The following is a 9809-nucleotide window of genomic DNA, read 5'->3' as shown; positions in this document are numbered from 1 at the left end:
TTATGCTATGGGTAGTAAAGGAGTAGGAGAGAGAGTCAGAGAGACAGATCAGCCCATCAAAAACTGGTTGGCAATATTATCTACTTTTCCCAACAACCAGCGTCCAAGAGCTGTCTCTCTACGCCCAGTGGAAATGACCCTTTCTTGGAACCACACATCTTTGTATGGGCTGGTATTGTGAGTTTACAGTGCTCTGTTCTTTGCCCAGACTCTAATAAGTCCTCTGTTTATGTGACCGTAGCATGTGTTGGATTTTTTGTTATTATTGTTTGTTCTGTTTTCTGATGGAATGTGGTAAAGGGGTTGGATAGAAAAGGCACAAAAAAAAATTAAGTATTTTTGGCAAAAACATTTTCCTATAAGAACTTAGCTGATCTACCTGTGCGATATTTCCTCCACTTTCTGCTTTCATGGGGATTGTGTGTAATGCAGTTACATATTATACCCATTCTCCCTTTCCCTCCACACCCACATCGAAACAAACAAATAAAGTGACAGAAATATTGGAAAGCAACATCAGTGTTGCAGGATAGTATTGCAAAGAATCCATATATCATAATTCTGCCATAATTCCTACAACAAACAAAAATAATTTGCAATCAAACCATATCTGTACATTTCTTGTCTCCCAACCCTCAGAAAATTCAAAATTTAAAATTTGTAATGAGTTAATCCTAACCCTACTGGATTTTTCTTTCCCATTCTTAGCTTCATGTTCTTCAAATTGATGAGGAAATGGAGTCCACTGGTTGTTTATGCTTTGACTAAAATTTTGGTGCTATTTCAGCATCTGGGCATTTATGTCTAAGCATCCCTTATTCAATTTCTGACAGACTTGTTCTTTGTGTACTGATTGTTAGTCTTTAATTTTATTCCTTGCTTTTAGACTAAAGTGATTCTTCCCACAGAAAGGATGTGTTTATTATATTCTTGGCTTTTCAAATTTTATAATAGCCAATAAAGGTTTGTCTTAATATTAGCTTCATGTGGAAGGCCTCCTGAGAGAGGCTGGAGGGCCATGCTGTTGCTGTTGCCCAGGCAGCATGGCACGCTTGTCATTCCCAGGTTGGCTCTCTGTGCCACCATCATCTCCAGCTGTGCTCCAATGAACTGGTGGGTAGCTTGCAAGAGATTAAAGCTTTGAATGTATTCCTCTGGGACTTAGCCCTTTCTAACGATCCTCTCCCTTCACCAAGAACACGTGCGACACCTTTGGTGCTTGACGGAAGAAGCATGAGGAAGCCAAGGCACTTGTGTGTCCTCCTTTCTGCCAGAGCAGGTGGGGGTGATGCTGACTCAACATTCATCCAGACTTGACCCCTTTGCCCTGTGTATAAAATTTCAATTAGGTCAGCTGGGCTTCTAAACTGCCTTTTGTTGTCACTCTGATTTGCACTTTATTTTGCTTCCTTCCTGAACTACTTCTGTTTGTGTAGTTTGGTTAGTGTCTCTTAGAGCTGGGGTAAAGGCCTTTGGGTTTCAGTCACCTCATCTGCAAGGTGGGGATGTTAGACTCTGTGACCTCTAAGGTTCCTTCTGGCTCCAAGTCTCCCATCCTCAGTCAAGGGAATACTCTCAATATTCTTATTCTTTGCCCACCTTCACACTACTCTGATCCCACTTCTTAATTCAAGCGACCTCTCTGGAAAGGAGTAGAATGAAATAGACCTGGACACATCTTTTATTTATTTTATTATACTGCCCAGGAGAACTTGATTGTAAATAAATAAATTCTGCTTAAAAAAAATATTAGCTTCATGTTCAATTAAAAATTCGTTGGTGAGCCCAAGTCTGAAATCTAGGCTGATCAATAGGTGGGAGCCAAATGTGCCAAAAGCTAGTTTTCCTCTAAGAGAATTTGCTAAATCAACTGTAGCTTTGTGCATTTAGTTCTAGCCACGAACAATAACCAAGGAAAGATAATTCAGTCTTTACAACCAGTGTAGAAAGCTAAATCTGTCTCATTTTCAACAATAGGCAATACATGAAACCCACCTGGGGATCCTGGGAAAGCCTGTTCAACCTTCAAACTATTCTTCCTTGTGTTTTGCTGCTCCCACTGCCAGGCCTACATGAATGTCCAAAGGACATACAATCCCTCTACTTTTCCCACCTGTAATGAAATATATAAGAGCAAAAGGTCCATTAATACAGCTCAGTTACAATTGCTCTTAATCCATTACACTTACACCCAGTTAAGAAACTGACTTAACAGTCTTCTTAATGTACATTTGTGAACTGCAGATCTGGAAGTCATTTTCTTTTCCTAAACGTCACTGCATAAACATAATATTGGACTTTCACCATACAAATATGAACAAACATAGGGGACTTTCAGGAACGTGTATTTAGAAGATGTCATTTGGGTTCATTTTAAACAAAGGTCATGATAGCATGGGTCTTTGCTTATATGTACAAGTCACATTCAGCTACATCTTAGACTCATGAAGATTGTCAACACACGTATGGCCGAATGCTATACTGATATCCTGAAAGTTTTTTTGGATGATAATTCCAAGTAAATGGTTGTTAGTATTAAAAACCAACCAACCAACTGACCCATCTCTAAAAGCATGCTGTGAGGTATATACCTCTACCTTCATAGAAAGTAGAGAAAAGACGAAGTTTCAAGCACAGATCTGTAGGAATCATTAGCTTTTCAAAAGGCGGCAGCTCCCTTCTGTCATTAATGACATGCGTAACAGTTTAATGTAATGCTACTTTTAATTATCACGGCCCTTTCTTTTAAATATCAAATTTCCCTCTATAAATTGTTCTGAGTTCTCTTTACAGTCTCATCTGTCACTGTAAATGTCATCACTTTATTCCTCCTTTGGACGCAGTGACAGGCCCACTCTTATCCCCAGCTTTATCTCTTTTTCCATCCTTTATTGTACTACAAAGATCCCTTTTTCATAGTTTACAGCTGTATCCTCTTTCCACACGTGGCAAATGATTGCCTCGGTAAAGGTATTTTCTGTTTCAATCTTGCATTTTCCCAAGGGAGAATAAAAGGGACAAGCTTTCTGGAGTTGGTTTCACTGAGAAAATTGTTTAGAATTGCCTCATTCCTCAGCAGATTAACGAATGCGTACAATCCCAGCTTAAGTGCTATTGTACAGCACAATTTGTCCATTATACTTTGTCCTTTCCATTTAGAAAACCCCTCACCAATTAAAGTAATACAGCCTTCCAATACCTGCTCCCAATTAAATCTGAGCCGTATTACCTGCCTTGATGCAGCTGGTCACAGATTCCTACCACTTACTAGCACTCATTAGGCCTATTCATTATCAAGGGGCTGGTGGCAGGAATTCAACCCACTGGCTTTCTTTCAGGGCTCACCAAAATTATCAGCTTTCAGCACAAGGTCCCAATAAGAACAGGATTAAGTGTAAGGAGAGGGAGTTCATACAGTAGCCAAATATCATTGTTTCTACTTTGCTCATGTCTTCTCAGCCTCAGCACACCAAGATGCTACAGGGCAGGTAGGAGCCATAATTGGAGAAAGATAACTGTTTTTCCTTTCTAGCTAAAATGCAACTGCCCCCATTTTGTTTCTCCCAGTCTTTCACTGTCCCTTTCGGCTCCCCCCACCAAGTCTTCTAGCAGGGAATCGAGCCCAGTAACTACTCTTTAGAAATGACCAATAGCCAGCTTATTGATGTGCCCTGTGATTAAGCAGCAAGGCATACCAATTTCAGGCTGAACTACATTTCTTAGAAAACCTCTTAAAAAAAACACAAAAGTTTAATATTCTTTCTGACAAAGCAGAAAGACAAAAAACGAAAATTTAAAAAGGGTTGGGTTGGGTTGGGATGGGGAGGGAGGGAGGGGCAGGTGAGTACCAAAAAGAAACTGTGATTTAATTCCCAGTGTGACATTCAGCTATTTTCCTGGATTCCCACAGGTAAGATTTAGTTTCAGGGCACACTAAAAAGAAAAACAAAAGAAGGCAAAATCCCAACCTCCTTTACTTGCAAGTCTGAAGACAGAAATGGAATAAGCTGATGTCTCCTTAAATGACTCCCCGGGACCTTCAGGGCTCCTTTGCAGCTCAGGGCAATCAAGGAGATGCCAGAGGAAAAGGCAAGGGAGCACAGGTTAGAAAGAAGGGGTGGAGCAGAAAGGAGTGGAAGCAAACAGGATGAGTCTATGCAGGTTGTTAATTAATAAATGGTATGGATGTTAAAAAAAAAAAAAAGCAAGGACCGATAGATTACAGACATAAAAGAAGCAATAAGTACACATTTATTAAGCACTTATTATGTACCAGAAACTAGGCAAAGTGCTGGTTAGATGAAGAAAAAAAAGCAAAAAAAAAATTTCTACCCTCAAGGAACTTGCAATCTAACTGGTGAGTCAACATATGATTGTATATGGAAAATACATGTAAGGTAGACACATTGAAACCTTAAAGTGAAAAGCATTAATGGAGAGTTAGGGGGTAGTAAGGGAATCAGCAGGGATATACTGGTAAATATTTAACTACCAGCTATCCCCCCCACTAAAAAAAAGCTGTATGTATGTATGTTGTATACACAACACTTTCAGGTTTAATTTATATTATTAACATTTTCTCTATCACATCTTTAAGTCTACACAATCACTCAATCAAACCATGTTTATTTCTTCTTTTCATGTTTTTTTTTTTGTTTCTGTAATCTTGTTTCTTATTTCATGTTGATTTGTTCTACTGTTTCTTGATTTCCAAGGTATAAATGGTCATAGCAAAATTTAGTAAACAGCTGTCTAAGCTGGCTGTGCACACCTAGGAAAGTTACATACAAAAGGCAGGCATAGAGCAGGAGGAAGGAAAAAAAGGGGGAGGTTATCTACCTGTACTTGAAAGAATTAGTTGAGTAGGTACAGTTGAAGAAGTATTAGCTTTGGAGAAAGAGCATCCAGGTTTCGAATTCTACCTGGGAGACTTATTCTGGCATGTTCTTAGGCAAGTTAACCTCCACAGGCCTCAGTTATACAATAGAGCAATGGGCTAGATGAACCCTCAATTCCCTTCCATGGATCTAGACCCATGACTTTATATTGAAGGCCGTGTTTTGTTTTTTTTGGGGGGATTGAACTTGTGATTTTGTTGGTATAAGAAGCTCCCCCTTTCTCTACCAATATAAATTACCACCTTCTCTACAATAGAGAGTCCTCTGGATAACTGAGAAGTTAAGTGACTTACCTAAGGTCATATAGCCAGTATGTGTGAGAGGTGGAATTTAAATCTCACTATTCCTGACTGCAAGGCCAGCTCTCTAGGCATTGAGGGGAAGCATTAGGCAGCAGAGCAGCAGATAGAATGCTGGTCACAAACTCAGGAAGATCTTAGTTCAAATTCAGCCTCAGCCACCTAACAGAACTAACTGGGTGAACCTGGGCAAATCACTTTACCTCTGCATGCCTCAGTTTCCTCATCTATAAAATGGGGGTGATGATAACACACACCTTCCAGGGCTGTGAAGATCAAATGGGATAGTAAGTATAAAGCACTTAGCCCAATTCTTGGCACATAATAATGATGGGGTACCTGGGGTCTAAACTAATTTGCAAAACCAGTTTGCACAATTGTAACTGCAATTTGTATTGTAAAATTGTAATCTGTAAAATCTCTTTCCCAGCCTCAAATTCTGCCCCTTCCCCCTATCTGCACTCTGCCTAGGCAGCACCTTGTGACTCCTTTGTTCTTACTTAATCTCTTCATGTCTCCTCCGTCTGGCCCCAATACTCCTTTGTTCTCCTCCAGTCTGGCCCAAATCTCATCTAAACTATCTATGCACTAAAGTCACAAGTTCCTCTTGGTCAGCTCTGACCTTTGTCTATGCACTGAGGCCCCTCCATCTGGTCAGCCCTGACAATGGCAGCCCTACCCTTTAAAAGTAAAAGCATGTACCCCTCTCACTCGCAGGTCCCCTAAAGGACACTTGCCCACTTCTTATAGAAGCGTAACAATAAACTTCTACAACTCTCCTTCCAATTAAGCCTGAGACCTTGAATTCTTTCCAGACGCTACTGCAGGTTTTCTGGTCTTAGATAAGATCAGAGTTCCTGCTGAACCTAGAGGGAGCCCTCCCTTATCAATAAGAGCTGCACAAATATTTTAAAAAGTCATTTAACCTCTCTTTATCTCAGTTTCCTTATATGTACAACAGGATGACAACAACTACCTTTCAGTGTTATTATGAGATAGTTCCTGGCACATAGTAGGAGCTATATAAATGTAAAAAAGAGTACTTTCACTTCTGTTTACCTCAGTTTCCTTAACTGTAAAACAGGATAATGACTCTTGCAGGATTCTCATGAGGCTCAAATGAGATATTATCTGTAAAGAGCTTAGCATAGTACCTGGCACATAGTAGGTGCTATATAAATGCTTGTTCCCCCCCCCACGCCCCTATGACATGATGCTTACTCTCATTGAGGAAGAAAAATATACATAAATTAAGTTCACTTCCTTATGGTACTGAATGAGGCATTGGCGAGAGGATGGGTAGTAGAAGGGTAGAACTGAGAGAACAACACAGTTTTTGTACAGAAATTTAAAGATCTAAGTTCACAGGCACATGTAGGCACAGAGAGAAAGGTGCTATCTAAGTAAAGTCGCCTTTCTTGAAAGGGAGAGAAGAGTAGAAATGAGTCCTTCCTCATCTTGAATTTCTGAATAAATGTCTAGCCTATCATCAAATGTATCTCTAAGAAGACCTTCAGTGGCACAGGGACTTTGGAAGAAATAGGTTACTTTAGCAAAACTATAAACATTCCCCGCACGATATTTATGTGCTAACGATTATAACAGTTGGAGAATGAGTAAGAATTTAACTCAAATAATCTTAGAATCAATTCTACAATAGTTCTTTACTACAGACTTACAAATCTTATCAATGAACAGCACCATATGCATATCCATGGCTTTTTTTTTAGGGGGGGAGCGTTGTATATTAGTGTTTTCCTCTCAATTAACTTCTAGGCAATTTTCCCAGCTAAATGCATAACATCGTTGGCAAGATGCCAAACAAAACCTTAAGACCCAACACTAAATTCTGCACTTATACAGGCAGCTTAGATTTTTCACGCGGTGAACTGGAAGCATGCCAGCAACTCCCACCATAAACTCAGCGGTAGGAACGCTATATATTTTTTTCAAGGAAGTCTACTTTAGATTTCTAAGACCACTTGAAAAGTGCACAATTTTAATGTTCCTTTTACGCAAAATAAAAGAAAGATTTAACCTACTATTAAATTAACCCAATTCGTTATTTATTCCATGTAACCTCATACTTTGGACAATGTCAAATCACACAAATTGGAAAGAAGGACTTTTTTTAGATAATTGTAGAAATCACAAGATGCATGCTAAACAATCAGTTACCAAGCCTTTTGTCTCATTCATTTTGCTCAGACAAAATTGTCAGAATAGTCATTAAAATTAAATATTTTCTTATATTTGTAATAGAATGAATCACTGTACAATTTGATTGAAGGCAGTGGGAGAGGCAATAAGGAAAACTGTTGGAGAGAAGCAAAGTATTCGAATAGATACTCACACATCACTCCTTCCTTGGAAAGACTTGTCATCAGTTCCTGACCTTTATTTTTTTGTACTTCAGTTTATATAAGATACTATATACAACTCTTTCAAAAATCATAGCCTCTCTAATATGCTGTACTGACTATAGTTTGGGAACTTTTGGAACACCCTCAAACTTTGTTGATTTAAAATTTAGGCTCAAACTGAAGGAGTTTGGGTTTAAGCCCAATGGGATGTATGAGTCAAGGTAAGAAACATTTAGAGAACTTGTATAGTGTCTGATAAACCTTCTTGAGCTCTCAAAAGCTCTTGCAAAACAACATTTTGATGATTTAAGAGCTAGTGAACCAGAAACATATGGATTAAATTTCCCCTGAAATACTCAGGGGTTTAAAAATTAAGGACTTGGCCAAACAAATATTGTTGAACCCAAAATATTTGTAAGAGAGTTCAAGACAGTCTGCCAAACTGCAAATACGGATGGCTTCTTCACTTTTAATATTCACCTAGTTTATCATTATTGTTGTTGTTATTTTCTTTTAACATCTGGACCTTCAAATACATCTGGAAGATGTTCGAAGAGCAACAGTTCACATCAAAGTGATTTTTCAACTCCCTAAACAATCATAAATCACAGCCTAACAATATTGTGAATTTGTCTACATGAGTCAAGATCCAGGGTGCTTTAGCGGGGCACTGGTACACAGATGTACCCATGGCTACACTAAGACACATCTGTACAGTGATTCAGGCATTTTCAGGCTTAGAGAACTTCAGTCAGGCAGTTTTGGGAGGTGAGTGTGAAGCCAGAAGCATCAATCATGCAAATCGAGGTCTCATCAGTTTCAACCAGACCTTACCCAAGGAAAAAGATGGTCAAAAGTGAAGAAGAATTAAATGGAAACTCTGCCTGATTCATCTAGGATTGATTGACATCTGTTGGCATTTTGGGTCACATCATGAAAGTAATGTATAACAGAAATCTTGGTGGCCTATCCATAACATCCTCAATATGATTTCATCCTCCACAGGCCACTTAGGCTTCCCCAATCAGCTTTTCAACAATTCCCAAGAACAGGACCCAGCAACCTAAAGCAAGGCTGTTTGTTAAAACCCTGCCAACACCCACCTCAATGGCAGAGTTTGGCAGACACATGTGGCAGCCTATCATGTACAACAAAGACTGAGAAACAAAACCAAATAGCATCTTTGAACAGAAGGGTGGATTGAAATATCTCAACCTTCTTTCACCACTGTCTCTTCCTATGTTTGTCATCTTTTCCCACAAACCATGGCTGAAAAAAGGCAACTCCAGAACAGCGTATGGCAGAGCCTATGTTTGTAGAACCAGAATGAGTCCAGACTGATGCTAAGGGCACCAGCTGTAAAGTATAAAAAAAAAAGGAACCAAGCACACATATGGTATTAAGAAAAAGGAGACTCTCCGGCCCCTTCCTTAAGCTCTTGCTATAAATCCTGTTGCATATATTTTATTTGGCATCAGTATATTTCAGAATATAACAGTACCATTTTTCAAGAAAGTCATTTATAACTTGGAATCCAAAAGAACTAGCAAGAAAATGGTGGAAATGGTAGTTTACTGTTTTTTTTTTACTATTTTTACTGTTTTATGGTTTATTTTTCTCTTGATTATTCTCTGAGATGCAAGTGACAGTTTCACAAGGAAATCTTCCTCTCAATATTTCTGAAGAGCAACGAGAGCCATTTGACATTTAAAGACATAGCAGCAGCTAAACAGTTGACAACAGAAAATTGATATTTACAAAAATCATATTCAGGCTGGAAAATTACTAAATTCCTGCAAAACCCTGGACTTGATTTAAAAAAACAAATAGTTGTGACTAGGAAGTCCTATTTTTATGAAAGATGCTTCTGTTCATTAATGATAGGTCTATTTTATATGAAAGATCTTTTTTGTCCACTGGTGATAGTGACTGAAACAAATACTCTTATAATTTTTGAATGATAGTAAATTTACTTCTGAAAATATTTCTTTCATAGAAACATTTTATAAAAGAAAAAGACAGAAGTTGATTATATAGGTGAATGGAACTTTTAAATAGCTAATAATTAGTCAATTAACCATTAAGACACACTTTTCATATTTCCTTTCCAAGTTTCCAGCTTATAATAGCTATATTAAGGGCAGTATAAGAGGTGAAACATCAGTCATGTTGTTATATTACTGCTCTCTTACAATTGTGAATATTCAAAGAAAAATGAACATGTCTGAATCTAAAACATAAACAAAAAC

The 9809-nt window shown here is 38.4% G+C and overlaps 1 long non-coding RNA gene across 2 annotated transcripts in view; it reads right to left on the bottom strand.

Moving 5' to 3' along the window:
• Positions 1-7663, bottom strand: part of LOC138165655 (uncharacterized) — a 45006-nt gene extending 37343 nt beyond the window's left edge. For both annotated transcript variants that reach the window (XR_011169392.1, XR_011169391.1), the window contains exons 1-2: positions 7551-7663; positions 1996-2113 (exon numbers count right to left, since the gene is read on the bottom strand). This is a non-coding gene — a long non-coding RNA (uncharacterized lncRNA). The remainder of the gene's footprint in view (positions 1-1995; positions 2114-7550) is intronic.
• Positions 7664-9809: the final 2146 nt, after the last annotated feature.

Source organism: Petaurus breviceps, unplaced genomic scaffold (genome assembly GCF_028583685.1).
Source record: "Petaurus breviceps papuanus isolate PSGF00001 unplaced genomic scaffold, PetGlider_PUasm1.0 214, whole genome shotgun sequence".
Lineage (NCBI taxonomy): Eukaryota > Metazoa > Chordata > Mammalia > Diprotodontia > Petauridae > Petaurus > Petaurus breviceps.
Note: the sequence above shows the minus strand (reverse complement) of the source record. Positions and strands in the feature narration are given on the sequence as shown.